Source organism: Sapajus apella, unplaced genomic scaffold (genome assembly GCF_009761245.1).
Source record: "Sapajus apella isolate SASKATOON/1434 unplaced genomic scaffold, GSC_monkey_1.0 scaffold114, whole genome shotgun sequence".
Taxonomy (NCBI): Eukaryota; Metazoa; Chordata; class Mammalia; order Primates; family Cebidae; genus Sapajus; species Sapajus apella.
The window spans coordinates 2,757,449-2,771,675 of NW_022437054.1; the positions used below are offsets into that span (position 1 = coordinate 2,757,449).

Consider the following 14,227-nt stretch of genomic DNA (forward strand, 5'->3'; position numbering starts at 1 on the left):
TTTTGCTATTTGTACATGACATCCTTCCTAAAGAGTTTATTTTGATTTCCCAGTAGTTCTGGTGTTTAACAATATTCATTGTGATCAGTTATCATACTATATAATCATTCATCAAGTTCTTATTGGGATGTTCTTTCAAGTTATGTAAAGAAAATGTAGAACACAAATCTGCTTAAAAAAATAAACCTCAGGCCAGGCGCAGTGGCTCATGCCTATAATCCCAGCACTTTGGGAGGCTGAGGCAGGCGGATCACTTTAGATCAGGAGTTCAAGACCAGCCTGGCCAACACAGTGAAATCCCATCTCTAACAAAAATATAAAAAAATTAGCTGGGTATGGCGGTGCACGCTTGTAATCCAAGCTACTCAGGAGGCTGAGGCAGGAAAATCACTTGAACCTGGAAGGTGAAAGTTGCAGTGAGCCGAGACCGTGCCATTGCACTCCAGCCTGGGTGACAGAACAAGACTCCATCTCAAAAAGTAAATAAATAAATAAATCTCAGTTATCACAACTCCTTTCAGAATGATTCAAAGAGTGCAATAAGAAATAGGAGAAACAAGTCCTTTATAGGTTTTTTAAAGTACAAGAAACAAAAGCAAAAGGTCTTTCTTTAACAGTTTATATATTGTGCAAAGTTAATATGTGGGAAAACTGAGTTGAATATATATATGTGTGTGTGTGTGTGTGTGTGTGTACACATATATAACTCTATATAAAGAGTTTAAAAACCACAGGGTGTCTTAAAAATCTATTTTATAAAGAAATGGATAGATTAAATTAAGATATATCATGCTAATGTAAATCACAAGAAATTTAGGATGACTATATTAATATGAAAAAAGTAGAATTTGGAAAAGGAATATTGTCATGCATAAAGAGGAACACTTGAAAAAGACACAGAGGTCAATTCAGCAAGAATGTGCAAGTATATTAAATGTGCATACAGCTATAATAAAGCTTAAAGTTACATGGAGAAAAACATACATGCCTAAAGAGAGAAGTAAACACTTCTTACTCAGAAATTAATAGAATAAGGACACGGATAATTAATAAGATATAAATTAATGGAACAACACTATCAATCAACTTAATCAAATTGACTTTTGGACTTTCGTGGCTCAAGCTATTCAAGAGAAGCACAGTATACCCTCTTTACAAGTGCACCTTAAATTTTCACCAAATACAGACCATCTATGCTGTACTATCAAACAAGACTTGATAATTTAAAAATATTAAAATTAAATATTTTCTCTGACTATAATAGAATTATATTAGAAATTTAAAAATAAAAAATTTTTAACATCGCCAAATGTTTGAAAATTAAACAGCAGAATTCTAAATAATCCATGGGTCAAAGAAGGTGTCAAACAGGTAATGATCAAATATTTTGAAATGAATGATAATGAAGAAACACGGTTGAGAGGGAAATGTATATAGCTTTAATCTTGGAGGCAAAGATTTAAATATGTAACCCTAAAGCACAAACTATAATAGAAAAAAATGATACATTGGTCTTTGTCAAAATTAAAAACTTCCCTTTTCTGGCTGGATGCAGTGGCTCACGCCTATAACCCCAGCACTTTGGGAGGCCGAGGTGGGTGGATCACTTGAGTTCAAGACCAGCCTGGCAAATGCGATGAAACCCCGTCTCTACTAAAAACACACAAATTATCTGGGTACGGTAGCTCGTGCCTGTAATCCCAGCTCCTCTGGAGGCTAAGGCATGAGGATCACTTGAACCTGGGAGGCAGAGGTTGCAGTGAAGTGAGATCCCACCATTGCACTCCAGCCTGGGTGATAGAGTGAGGCACAGTCTCAAAAAAAAAAAAAACCTCCAAAAACTTCTCTTTTTTGCCAACGTTTTTTTTAGCCCAGTGAGACCCAGTCTGGGACTTCTAATTTCTAGAACTGTAACAGAATACATTTGCATTGCCACTAAGTTTGTGGTAATTTATTATAGTAGTAACAGGGAAATAGTATGTATAATTACACAAAGGACTCATATCCAAAATATAGAAAGTCATTCTACAACCCAATTATGATAAGGTAAGTAAACTAATCTAAAAATTGACAAAATACGTGAACAAAAACTACATAAAGAAGACATATGAAAATGCTCAGTGTCATTAGTCATCACTGAAATGTGTAAAATGCCACTGTACATCTATCAAAATGTCTAGAATTTAAAATTCAGACAACAACAAGTGTTGAATTGGAAGTAGGACACCTGGAACACATAAATTACTGGGGAATGTGCAATGGTATAGCCACTCTGGCAAATATTCTGGAAGTTTCTTCTATGGTTGAATGTGTATACTTCCCATATAACTTAGCAATTTCACTCCTAGGTATTTATAAAGAAAAATAAAACTGTATGACCCACAAAGCCTTGTATGAATATTCTATAAAAATTCATAGAAGCTTTATTCGTAATAGTCAAAATCTGGAAATAACATGAAGCATCATTTAAATAGTAAATGGATAAAGAGACTGTGGTATAACTATACAATGAAATCCAACTCAGCATGGAAAAGGAACAAGCTGGTGTTACATGCAACACCCATACATGAATCTCAAAAACATTAAAGTGAGTGAAGGAAGCCAAGCATAATGGAGTTTACACCATCCATGTGCGGTTCTATAAAAGATAAAACTTGGCCGGGCATGGGGGCTCATGCCTATAATCCTAACACTTTTCGAGGCTGAGGTGGGTGGATCACTTGAGATCTGGAGTTTGAGACCAGCATGGCCAACATGGTGAAACCCCATCTCTACTAAAAATACAAATATTAGCCAGGCATGGTGATGCGTGCCTGTAATCCCAGCTACTCGGGAGACTGAGGCAGGAGAATCGCTTGAACCCAGGAGGCAGAGGTTGCAGTGATTCGAGATCACACCATTGCACTCCAGCCTGGGGGTCAAGAGCAAAACTTCGTCTCAAAAAAAAAAAAAAGATAAAACTAGTTCATGTCACAGAAAGCAGTCCAGGGATAATGCAAATTGGTCCACAGGAGTTTTGTGGGTGATGAAAATGGCCATATCTTGATGTCTTGGTATTTACATAGGTGCATGACTTTGCCATATCTCACCAAGCTATTCACTTAGAATGGGTCAGTTCATGTCATACAAGTCATAGTCATAAAGTTTGTCCAACAAAATAAAAGAAAGTCTAAATGGCTAGACGAGAGAAAAGAAGCCTCATTCTTTCTTTTATCTAGAACTTTCCCCTCTCTGTACTTTTGTGCTCACATGTAAAGGGAGCATCTGTTGGTTTTAAGCTCCCTCTTTCCATCTCACCCAAAGCGTGCCGCAGTTGGCAAATGTTCTCCTGATTTTACACTGTGGAACTGTGACATACCCTATTTTCAGTACAGATAAACTTTTTTCCCCTACTTTTGACTGCTTTTTGTGCATTTTGGCAGTTTGTTCAGGAAGGGGAGGAATACAAATGAGTACTGCTTTCCCTTTTTTCCATAAAGCGCCAACAAAAGTGAAAAAAATCTTAAAATTTAAAGAAAGGGTTTTGGTTAATTGTCCTTAATATTTAGCAAGATAATAACTTGATTCATTGCATTACAAACACATTAGATACTATGTGTGGAGTCAACAGTATGTGCTGAAGACAAAAATAAAATTATTAGGCAGAACTATTATGCCAGTGGGAAGGAGATACTGCTTGGATTTGAATTTTGACTCCATGTTCTTACCTGAATGTGGATTTCTCACTGTACGTTTGCCTTCCTGTCCCTTTCCAGATGAACTGAGCCACTTGATTGCCGCTACTGGCCTGGCTACTGGTCTGCTTTCCATCTTTGTCCCTACACACAAAGTGCCTTTCCTGAAAAGGTTTAGGATTATGATCTTTTAAGTAACTGTAAAGCCACATTCTTGAATTTCAGAAATCCTTCAAAATAATATCAATACATTTTTAAAAGAAGAGATGTTCCTTTATGTTTCACAATCTTAAATTCAAATTGTTGGGTAGTTACCTAGTTGAATAGGTTTAAGAAGAATTTTTGTGTGTTTCTTGGATTAAAATCTATGGACATAATACACTGAAGAGGTGCATTTGTGTGTTAAAATTTCTTGGGACCAACCTGGCCAAAATGGTGAAACCCTGTCTCTACTAAACACACACACACACACACACACACACACACACACACACACACACACAGACACACACACACACACACACACACACACACACACACACACACACACATTAGCTGGGCGCGGTGGCAGGCTCCTGTAATCCCAGCTACTCAGGAGACTGAGGCAGAGAATTGTTTGAACCTGGGAGGCAGAGGTTGCAGTGAGCCGAGATCGTGCCACTGCACTCCAGCCTGGGCGACTGAGTGTAACTCTGTCTCAGAGAAAAAAAAAAAATCTTCTTGAAATAAAATTCTTAGGCAGTGCTAAATAATTTGTCATCTGCTTATCTCCTTTAAATTGGAAATTCTCATTTTTAAAATCATGAAACTAGAATATGCATGTACAAAGTACTGATTTATTTTGCTTAAAGACTTTTAAATACTCTAGATCTGAAATAAAGTTGAGTTATTCCTTGATAAAACTTCTACCTTGTTCACCACATTCTCCGTAGGCCCATGAAGCTATAGGATGTCAATGACATTTTTAAGGGGCACTATGATACTGACACGGCACATTTCTAAAAGTACCAGTGGTACATCATCAAGACTTCCAACACCTCCCGTTGTAAGATATGGTTGATCATTTGCTCTGGTCTGAATGTTTGTGTTTCCTGCAAAATTCATATGTTGAAATCTTAATCCCCAAGGTGATGGCATAGGAGGTAGGACATATGAGAGGTGATTAGGTCATGGGAGTGGAGCCCTCATGAATGGGATTAGTGCCCTTATAAAAGCCTTATAAAAGATGAAGACTTCCGGTACGCTCTACGTCTTGTGAATATCGACGCAGACTTCGAGGATGCCTGGCCTCATGGACATTGAGGTAGACTCCTGGTTCGCTCTATGTCTCACAGATATTGACACAGACTTCGGATACACACTGTGGTCTTGTGGATATTGATGTAGACTTTGGGTATGCTCCATGTCTCATATAAGGAGCTGAGCCTTCGGGCCGGGCACGGTGGCTCAAGCCTGTAATCCCAGCACTTTGGGAGGCCGAGGCAGGTGGATCACGAGGTCAAGAGATCGAGACCGTCCTGGTCAGCATGGTGAAACCCCATCTCTACTAAAAATACAAAAAATCAGCTGGGCATGGTGGTGCATGCCTGTAATCCCAGCTACTCAGGAGGCTGAGGCAGGAGAATTGCCTGAACCCAGGAGGTTGAGGTTGCGGTGAGCCGAGATCGCGCCGTTGCACTCCAGCCTGGGTAACAAGAGCCAAACTCTGTCTCAAAAAAAAAGGAGCTGAGCCTGATGAAGAGTCAGGAAGTCGAGCACCTGTGCCTGTACCTCCAGAGAGAACAGCTGACAGAAATACAGAGGCTGGCACGGTGGCTCATGCCTGTAATGCCAGCACTTTGGGAGGCCAAGGTAGGTGGATCACATAAGGTCAGGAGTTTGAGGCCAGCCTGGTGAAACCAACATGGTGAAACCCCGTTTCCACTAAAATACACAAAAAAATTAGCCGGGTGTGGTGGCACATGCCTGTAATCTCAGCTACTCGGGAGGCTGAGGCAGGAGAATCACTTGAACCCAGAGGTGGAGGTTGCAGTGAGCCAAGATCACACCATTGCACTCTAGCCCGGGCAACCAGAGTGAAACTTCGTCTCAAAAAAAAAAAAAAAAAAAGATGAAGAGAGATTTCTCTCCCCTTTCACCATGCGATGACACAGTAAGAAGGCAACATCTATGTACAAGAAAGTGAACTTCACCAGACACTGAATCTGCCTTGCTCTCGCACTGCTCAGCCTCCAGAACTGTGAGAAATAAATTTCTGTTGTTTATAAGCCACGCAGGAGCTAAGGGCATCATAGCAGCCCATGTGGACTAAGACACACCTGTTACCAGCTGACAGTCATCCCAGCTGGATTTGGAACATTTCTTCTGTCTGATTTCACTTGAGGCAAGTTTCTGACAATCTTAATTTAGAGCCCATTAGAGGACTGCAGCAGGTGTTTCTGTTCCTATCTGCCTAACAATCCCCACACCAGCCAAATTGGCTTTTGATGTGTTTATGCAAAGACTGATTGGAGTAATATATTGCAACATAATAGAGAAGGGAAAGGAATTGCGCTGAGAAACTGCAAATCAAACTAAAACAAGGAAGATATTATTTTGTTAATAGTGAAGAGAAAAATTGATACTAACTTTCATCATTGTAGTGAATTAATATGTGGAAAGTAAAAAAATAAAACAAAAACAAGCAACCCTTGTTAGAAGTGTATCTCTGAAGATCTGGATCGTGCTCTTACACTGTGCTTTATCAGTTTTCAGGATTTAGAACGAAGAGGACTGTGTTTGAATCTTTGCCCTGTCTGTAACTGGCTGCTCATTGTTGGGAAATTTACATCATTCATTTGTCCCTCAATTTCCTTACCTATAGAATATAACTTAATTAAACAAATACAGATAATTTTCTAATTGAATTTGTTTGATATCTTTAATTGAGGTTAAAAAAAAAAAAAACCCTTAGTAAAGAGTAGAAGACTAGGCTGGGTGTGGTGGCTCACACCTGTAATCCCAGCACTTTGGGAGGCTGAAGTGGGTGGATCACAAGGTCAGGAGTTTGAGACCAGCCTGGCCAACATGGCAAAACTCCATCTCTACTAAAAATACAAAAATTAGCTGAGTGCTGGCAGGCGCTGGTAATCCCAGCTACTCCGGAGGCTGAGGCAGGAGAATTGCTTGAACCTGGGAGGTGGAAGTTGCAGTGAGCCCAGATCGTGCCATTGCACTCCAGCCTGGGTGACAAGAGCAAGACTCCATCTCAGAAACAAAAACAAAACAAAAACAAAAAGTAATATATAAAAATGCAAAGAATAACAGTAATTGTATTTTCACTCTTCCAACACAGGAAGTTGATAGGGAACTTTGACATACACAGTATAATTACTTTTAGCAGGAAAGTTTAGCTAATATTTTTAAGTTATTTTGTTGCCAACAGATTCTTCTATTCACTATACTTTATAAACACTGTGAAACCTTTCCACATGCACTGGAATAGGAGATACCCATTTTTGGAACTGTGCAGACCGAGGTTATATGAATATCACTCCTCACACTCCATTTATCTTTTTCTTACAGGCACTTCCACTTTTTCACATGATCACAATTCATGGGCCTTTGGACCCAAACCGTGTCAGTGAGCCTATTTCATGGTAGGTCACTCACTAGGTACCAAAGGAGTGTTAGGGAAATGTCTCCCTGGTGATTGAGCTCATAAGATACACAATTTTGAAGCTATTAGAAGTTGTGTTTTCAGCATATGGAAAAAACCATCCCGAAGTCAGATGAAGTCAACACGCTGTGAGAACCAGACAGGAGAGACGCAGGTACAATATGTTGGAGGTGATTACGGCAGGCTCTGGGTGTCTCATAAGCACCTCTATTCTTGATGTCCACAAAAACTTTCTTAGTTAAGTTAGTGAAATATGGGCTTTCAATTTCAACCCCACACAGTCTGAAATAATGCAATTTACAGTGCATTTTATAAAAATAATCTCATACCTCAACAGCACTTCAGGATTTTAAGTATTTGGTCACCTTTCTATGTGGTCCTAATCCACATTATTCTCTTTTCTTCCCAGTAAGTACAGTCACACAAATTATTTCATCTTTTATTTTTTCATCTATTTAATTTTTCTAGTACAGAAGAAATGCCAAACCATTCTATTGCATAAGACCAAAATTCTGTCTGGGGGTGTGGTGTTGAAATAGATATTTGGCAAAAATAAATGTGTGTAACATGCCAACGAAACGTTGTGACTCTGCCGGCAATTTCACATCCTCACGTCCTTCTGTCTTCCTCCCAGCCTGTATTTTTGCCAGATAAATAGCAATGTTTGTAATTATTGTACCTCTAATTCTTTTCTTCTCTTTCTTAGTAATTTCCTCTATGAAAAAGCTCTCACATTACTCTAAGGCTGTTTTGATATATGTGCTGTCCTTACTGAAGATGTATTTGCCTAACTATGACTTTGGCAGTTATAATAACTCTTAATCTTTATCATTTTGTCTATCGAATGGTTCTCAAATGGTTCTAGAATACGCTACAGAAAACACATCTATTAGAGTGTAATGATGCTGTTCACAGTAGCTCTGAGGCAAGGGTTCTTTGACTCTCTAACTTCCTCTTAGGACTGTTAGCAGAGTTCATTTGGGTCAGGAGAAATGAAATTCCACATTTCAGCTTGAGGAAATGACATGTTATTGTTGCCAGACAGCAGTGTTTTATTCTTTTCTGAACAGAATACCCCAAAGATGTTTTATTTGTCTTTCCAGATGTTTAATGATATCATCATAATGATTTTTTTAGAACACAATTATAGAGGCAGCGTCCTCAAGAATAAATCTTTATAAGCCTTGTTGAATTAACAAAAGGTTTATGGAAATTTTTTTTTTTTTTTTTGAGACGGAGTTTCGCTCTTGTTACCCAGGCTAGAGTGCAATGGCGCGATCTCGGCTCACCGCAACCTCCGCCTCCTGGGTTCAGGCAATTCTCCTGCCTCAACCTCCCGAGTAGCTGGGATTACAGGCACGCGCCACCATGCCCAGCTGATTTTTTGCATTTTTAGTAGAGACAGGGTTTCACCATGTTGACCAGGAGGGTCTCGATCTCTTGACCTCGTGATCCACCCGCCTCGGCCTCCCAAAGTGCTGGGATTACAGGCGTGAGCCACCACGCCCGGCCGGTTTATGGAAATTTAAAAAATATATATAAGGCAATCTATTCCCAACCTCTCAACACAGTAAATTGCTGTAAACTTGGTGAAATTATAGCCATTTTTAGGGCTTCTAGGGACTTAGAGATTACTTGGTAATAAGACTACATGGAGATAGTTTAGAAAGAAAATTACAAGTAAAGCAGGGAGACTTAGTATGTTTCAGAAGTTTAGGGAAGGCATTTTAGAGAAGGAAACTTTAATCAGAGCTATAGGATGAAGAGAACAGAAGATGAGACCATGATGGCCAAGGCTTTCTAGGCAAAGGGAATATTCTGGCAGGGTTATCATGAATAAATATGTAACCCTTGGGCAGCTTATTTAACCTCTCAAGGCCTTTATTTTAAAAATTATAATTAGTAGTTACCTATCTTTTGGACTGGTCACAATTAATTAGAATACTAAATGAAGCTTACAAACAGGAGCACATTGAATTTTATGCCTATAAAGAAAGGAGAAAATGAAGAGGCTAAATGAAGAATCCTTAAAACTTATAAAAGATATAATTTTAAAGTTCTACAATGGCACTTTAGGATTTTTCTACTTGAATTCAAAATCTTTTGTTGGAACTCTTGTTTTAACTGGGTAAACTGTTAAAAAGTTTTAACTGGGTAAACTGCATTCTTTACTAGAATGGAATTAAATTGAGATTTTGTAGCATCTAAATTTGTGAAACATTTTTAAAAATTATAAGTAGTGGTAACTTGCCTGAGGTTTTTCTTATAAAAGAGCTGTTGAAAAAAGGCATTCTGAATGGAAGCAAGTAGACAGTACCTATAAGAAGTGTGTGCTGAAATATTTACATATTTCAGTACAGAACCCAGACGTGAGAATGAGAATGTTCTCTATGTAGTAAAATTTGCCTTCAGCTGATAAGTACCTCAATACTTGCAGACTTTATTTTCTGAGTTAAAAACATTATGACCCACATAGAAGAGCCAGTGGAATGGGGCAATGATTTCAAATGTATTTACCAAAATTGTAAAGAAAAATAAAGAAAATTTTATGAAAACATTTAAAAGAAATAAATTCATATTATAAAACACATTCTTCAGGAAAAACTAGTGACATTATATTAAAGACTGATATTATTTAGAAACAAGTATGTGAATATCTAGCAAGAGTGATTTTTCTGCTTATCATTTTCTAAGGCTCAGATAATCAACATAAGCACTTTTTAAAACATGTGTTTTGGAATGAAAATGTTTTCTTTATTTTTGAAAAGTTACTTGTTGTTTGGCGATTTCTGAGAGAACTTAAAACGGAATTACCATTCGACCCAGCAATCCCATTATTGAGTATATGCCCAAAGGAATATAAATCATTCTACCATAAAGACACATGTACGTGTAGGTTCACTGCAGCATGATTCACAATAGCAAAGATATGGAATCAACCAAAGTACCCATCAATGGTAGACTGGATTAATAAAATGTGGTACGTATACACCATGGAATACTTTGCAGCCATAAACAGATGATCATGTTGTTTGCAGGAACATGAATGGAGCTGGCGGCCATCATCCTAAGTGAACCAACACAGGAAAAGAAAACCAAATACTGTATGTTCTCACTTATAAGTGGGAGCGAAACATCAAGTACATATAGACACAAAGAAGAGAACGACACCAGGGCCTGCTTGAGGATGGAGAGTGGGAGGAGGATGAAGATTAAAAAATTACCTCTTGACTGGGTGTGGTGGCTCATGCCTGTAATCCCAGCACTTTGGGAGGCTGAGACAGGCAGGTCACGAGGTCAAGAGATTGAGACCATCCTGGCCAATATGGTGAAACCCTGTCCCTACTAAAAATACAAATTAGCTGGGCATAGTGGCATGCCCCTGTAGTACCAGCTACTCAAGAGGCTGAGGCAGGAGAATCACTTGAACCTGGGAGGTGGAGGTTGCCGTGAGCCAAGATGGCACCACTGCATTCCAACCTGGTGACAGAATGAGACTCCATCTCAAAAAAAAAAAAAAAAAACAGTTTGTAAAGAATTAGTATCCACAGTATTGCCTCCTCCAATCTATGAACATAGTATACCCCTCTATTTCTTCTACATCATTAAAAAAATTCTTTTAGTGTTTTAAACTTTCTGTGTATAAATTTTGCCTATGTTTAGTAGGTTTATTCTAGAATTGAATTTACTCTAGAAACAAAAAGTTAATTTGGTATTAATTTCTCTCTAAATGTTTGGTAGATTTCACTGCTGAAGCCATCTAGATTGCTTCAACATCAACATACTCTCTACCTGGGCGTGCTTAGAGGATCTAAGATTGTGGTAAAAGGCATTTATTTACAGAAAATTGAAATTGACTTTGTCCTACCTCTGCCACTAGAAAATGAGTCCTTGACTAATTGAATTATATTATTTGCTTCTTTTTAAAATAAGCTTATATTTATGTGATGCTTGCTGTGTGCCAGGCACTCTCCTAAGAACCTTACCAGTACGATCTCATTTAATTCATTTAACAAGATAATGAGAATCCCCAGTTTGCTGATGAGAAAATTGAGGAACTGAGAGGTCAAATAGTTTTACTGAGGACCAAGATGGAAAGTAGTGGAGTCAGGTTTCTATCCTAGATTGTCTGGTTCCTGAGCTCACTCTCTTTACCTTAGGCTAACATGCCTTGCTTTGGGTTTAGACTACTCTATTTCTACTCTACTGAATTGACTCTTTTTCTTAGTTATTATCCATCTTTCTCAGTTTCTAATCCATGCCTCTGTAGTCAAATTTTCCTTGACTAGTGCTTCATCCAAATTCTGTTTCAATATACAGTACTTTTATTCTCACTCATTTCTGAATAGTTTTAATGTTAGTTTTGAGATTTTCTTCATCCACAAGTTATTTAGAGTAATTTGACATTTCTAAGTGGAAAGTTTCTTTTGGGCCAGCCTTTGTTATTTACTGTCTGGTTTCATGGTATTGTAATCAGAACTTCGGCTACTGATTTGAAAACGTCATTTAGAATTTTTTGGTAACCTAACACTTGGCTAATTATTGTAAATGATCCATGGTGTATACAACCCTATATATGTATGTAACAAATCAAGCTGGATATTTGTGATATTCAAATTCTTTATGTTGTTTTTTTTTCTATCTGATTTTTCATTTTCTGGGAGTGAGTTGTTTTCCTCCTCCTTGGATCTGGTTTTGCCAGTTTCTCTTTGTATTTTTTAGATGTTTGTATTTTATAAGTTTCAGTGCTACGTTGTTTAGTCCTTAATTTTGTCAACTTCCTGACAAAATGCACTGTCATCAATATAAGGCATTGGTCCTCATCATTTTAAATACTTTGGCCTTGTATTCAATTTTGTTCTCTATACATTTTTCCAAGCCAATTGTAAATTTTACAGTGGCTGCCTGATCTGCCTCTTTCCACCCCTTTATTTTCCAATTTTCGTGCATAATCATATCTGCTAATGAGCACTGCTGCGTTCCCCACCTTAAGTTGTGCTTCATCCTTTCCAGTCTCTGTGGGGCCCCGCACTGATCCACAGTGACTGGAGGTCAATGAAGTTTTGAGAAGAAGCATTTGCTCTTTCAAGCTGGTAGGATATAATTTAAGACACGTCTCCGTGGTCTGTTCATCTCAGCTTGTATTTTCAGTGGGGTTCCTCTTTCATAGTGGTCTTCCAGGACACGTTAGTACACAAATCACTTTCTGAAATCTTTCTCTGGCTCCTGCAGGGAAGGAGCAGTAGAGATCTGCTCTACTTCAAGGCCTTTAGCATGGTGCTTTCTTTCTCTTATTTTCGAGTACTTTTTCCATCATGCCTATGTTGCGTTTTAATAGGTGTTAACTTTCAAATATGGACAGATCTATTCAGAGACAGTCTGCATGGCTGCATGCTTTGTGCACTTGGGAAGCTGCTGAAATCTTCACTTTGTTTCTGTACCTGGTTGGCAAGTCAGAGTGCACAGTTCTAGTTTCTTATTTCTCCTTTACTCAGAGTAGTAATAATACAAATTATTAGAATAAAATACTAGAAAGTATTATTCCTCTGATAATACTTGGTACAGCACTCTATTACAGCACCTGTACTGAGTGTTGTCATTATTATTTTATCTGTGTCTTCCATTACATTGTAAATCTTTAGACAGCAGGAAGTGTACCTTGATCTCCTTCATGGCCCTGGTGTGTAACATGATGCCTGGCACAAAGCATTCAGTAAACATAAATGGCCACGTGCAAATAGAGTAATAATTTCATAGACCACCCCCAATATCAAAGGCCAGGGGTGATGTGAATATAATGAGTCAGGTCTCCTTGCTTAGACCCTTAGTTCCTAATAGTCTCTTTTCCAGACCAACAGCCAGAAAGATTCTCCTAAAACTCAAGTCCAATCATGTTGCTTCTCTGCTCTAGCCTTGGTTCCTAGGGACTTCCTATCTCACTCCAAGTAAAATCTAAAGTTCTTACCTTGGCCTATAGCACCCAACATGATATAGCTCATCTCCCATGTGCTCCTTGCATACCTTGCCTCGGCCATCTTGCTCCCTCTGAACTTCTTTAAACAACTCAAGCCGACTGCAGCCTCCAGAGACGTCACACGTGGTCTCCCTGTCCCCGGCACATATTCCCTGCCTGTATCAGCAGGGCTTTGTCTCTCTTTATCCAAGTCTTTGCTCCAATGCCTTCTTCCCTGACAATCTCATCCAAACACAGTCTCCCTGTATCTCTAGCTCTTGCACTGTGTTGATTACTTCACACTGATGTCACCTGACATATTAAATATTAAATATTAAATATTTATTTATTTACTCCCCGCTGGAACGTAAGCTCTATGGCAACAGACACCTCTGGTTTTCCACCGCTGTATCCCAAGTGCCTGGTGAGTTGCGGGTATCATTTGTTAAATGAATAAATAAAATTATTTGCTTGGTCTTGGAAGCTATTGCCACATTTCCTTCAGTTACGTATACTGAAAACACAGCCATGCACGTGTCAGGAAGGAGCAGGCACATGCTGACTGCCCTAGACACCTGTGGAGAGTGTTAGTGCTTGTGGCCATGGCAGGGCAGACTGGCAGCTATGTGCCCCCAGCAGACTGCATCGGAGCACACAGAAACAGACATTTTCTTAGTCATCTATGGACCAGCAAGAACTATAGGCTTGAGGCATAAAGCCGGGAAATGACTCTAGGCACTCCTTGGGTTTCACATACATGGCAAAATAATGACGACTATGAGATGGGTGGTGGGAATAAGCTAAGAGTGTGCCTGTGTATTAGGTGAGACCAAGGCTGGGAGAAACAAATAATATTTTTAATTTGGTGTCTGCAGAATGTCCTCTTCTTCTTCTCTTCTTTTTTTTTTTTTTTTGAGACGGAGTTTCGCTTTTGTTACCCAG

The 14,227-nt window shown here is 38.8% G+C and overlaps 1 long non-coding RNA gene across 1 annotated transcript in view; it reads left to right on the forward strand.

Annotated features, from left to right (window-relative positions):
• The first annotated feature begins 1,945 nt into the window (after window positions 1–1,945).
• The window catches only part of LOC116537884, an 18,471-nt gene continuing 6,189 nt past the window's right edge, over window positions 1,946–14,227 (forward strand). Inside the window, exons 1-2 of the long non-coding RNA XR_004263396.1 lie at window positions 1,946–1,959; window positions 11,027–11,035. This is a non-coding gene — a long non-coding RNA (uncharacterized LOC116537884). The remainder of the gene's footprint in view (window positions 1,960–11,026; window positions 11,036–14,227) is intronic.